Here is a 2500-nt window from a genome sequence, read left to right as displayed (position 1 = left end):
TATGGTACGACAATGTTTCTACAAGCCCCTGGTACTCTGCTCAGCAGCACTTTGCTATGTACTTCCTCGTGCATATGGTACGACAACTTTTCTCCGTGCCCCTGGTACTCTGCTCAGAAACACTTTGCCACACACACACACTCCTCGTGCATATGGTACGACAACTTTTCTCCGTGCCCCTGGTACTCTGCTCAGCAGCACTTTGCTATGTACTTCCTCGTGCATATGGTACGACAACTTTTCTCCGTGCCCCTGGTACTCTGCTCAGAAACACTTTGCCACACACACACACTCCTCGTGCATATGGTACGACAACTTTTCTCCGTGCCCCTGGTACTCTGCTCAGCAGCACTTTGCTATGTACTTCCTCGTGCATATGGTACGACAACTTTTCTCCGTGCCCCTGGTACTCTGCTCAGAAACACTTTGCCACACACACACACTCCTCGTGCATATGGTACGACAATGTTTCTACATGCCCCTGGTACTCTGCTCAGCAGCACTTTGCTATGTACTTCCCGTGCATATGGTACGACAGCTTTTCCACAAGCCCCTGGTACACTGCGCAGAAACACTTATGCCACGTCGGCTGTACGCGCTCTCCTCGCTAGCTAGTTGCTGATCTCCCCCACCTCCAGGGGGCCCCGGGGACCACCATCACATCTCCCTGTCTCCCTTACCGCTGAACAAGATGCATGCTGCTCCACTGGCCCTGCTGCTGTTGTGTCTCCATTTGGCCGAGGGGGTGAGTCGGCCTCCTCTCTCCTTTACGGTCGAAAAAGATGTGCTGCTGGCGCACTGGCCCTGCTGATGTGCTGTCTCCATTTGGCCGAGGTGGTGAGTCGGCCTCCTCTCTCCTTTACGGTCGAAAAAGATGTGCTGCTGGCGCACTGGCCCTGCTGATGTGCTGTCTCCATTTGGCCGAGGTGGTGAGTCGGCCTCCTCTCTCCTTTACGGTCGAAAAAGATGTGCTGCTGGCGCACTGGCCCTGCTGAATCCCTCTCTCCATTTGGCCGAGGGGGTGAGTCGGCCTCCTCTCTCCTTTACGGTCGAAAAAGATGTGCTGCTGGCGCACTGGCCCTGCTGAGTTCCTCTCTCCATTTGGCCGAGGGGGTGAGTCGGCCTCCCCTCTCCTTTACGGTCGAAAAAGATGTGCTGCTGGCGCACTGGCCCTGCTGAGTTCCTCTCTCCATTTGGCCGAGGGGGTGAGTCGGCCTCCTCTCTCCTTTACGGTCGAAAAAGATGTGCTGCTGGCGCACTGGCCCTGCTGAATCCCTCTCTCCATTTGGCCGAGGGGGTGAGTCGGCCTCCTCTCTCCTTTACGGTCGAAAAAGATGTGCTGCTGGCGCACTGGCCCTGCTGATGTGCTGTCTCCATTTGGCCGAGGTGGTGAGTCGGCCTCCTCTCTCCTTTACGGTCGAAAAAGATGTGCTGCTGGCGCACTGGCCCTGCTGAATCCCTCTCTCCATTTGGCCGAGGGGGTGAGTCGGCCTCCTCTCTCCTTTACGGTCGAAAAAGATGTGCTGCTGGCGCACTGGCCCTGCTGATGTGCTGTCTCCATTTGGCCGAGGTGGTGAGTCGGCCTCCTCTCTCCTTTACGGTCGAAAAAGATGTGCTGCTGGTGCACTGGCCCTGCTGATATTCTCTCTCCATTTGGCCCAGGGAGTGAGTCGGCCTCCTGCCTCCTTTACGGTCGAAAAAGATGTGCTGCTGCTGCTGCTGCTGCTGCTGCTGCTGCTGCACTGGCCCTGCTGCTACCACATAGCCAGCATGGACCTCGACCTCCAGCAGGCCCCGGGGAGGCACATCCTCCCCTGCTCTACTCCCCCAGTAGCTTTCCTTTCCTGCAGTTACCCAGTACCACATAGCCAGCATGGACCTTGACCTCCAGCAGGCCCCGGGGAGGCACATCCTCCCCTGCTCTACTCCCCCAGTAGCTTTCCTTTCCTGCAGTTACCCTGTACCACATATCCAGCATGGACCTTGACCTCCAGCAGGCCCCGGGGAGGCACATCCTCCCCTGCTCTACTCCCCCAGTAGCTTTCCTTTCCTGCAGTTACCCCGTACCACATAGCCAGCATGGACCTTGACCTCCAGCAGGCCCCGGGGAGGCACATCCTCCCCTGCTCTACTCCCCCAGTAGCTTTCCTTTCCTGCAGTTACCCCGTACCACATAGCCAGCATGGACCTCGACCTCCAGCAGGCCCCGGGGAGGCACATCCTCCCCTGCTCTACTCCCCCAGTAGCTTTCCTTTCCTGCAGTTACCCTGTACCACATATCCAGCATGGACCTTGACCTCCAGCAGGCCCTGGGGAGGCACATCCTCCCCTGCTCTACTCCCCCAGTAGCTTTCCTTTCCTGCAGTTACCCTGTACCACATAGCCAGCATGGACCTCGACCTCCAGCAGGCCCCGGGGAGGCACATGCTCCCCTGCTCTACTCCCCCAGTAGCTTTCCTTTCCTGCAGTTACCCAGTACCACATATCCAGCATGGACCTT

Source organism: Pelmatolapia mariae, unplaced genomic scaffold, assembly GCF_036321145.2.
Source record: "Pelmatolapia mariae isolate MD_Pm_ZW unplaced genomic scaffold, Pm_UMD_F_2 NODE_ptg000773l+_length_28738_cov_1, whole genome shotgun sequence".
In the NCBI taxonomy this organism is placed as follows: Eukaryota; Metazoa; Chordata; class Actinopteri; order Cichliformes; family Cichlidae; genus Pelmatolapia; species Pelmatolapia mariae.
Note: the sequence above shows the minus strand (reverse complement) of the source record.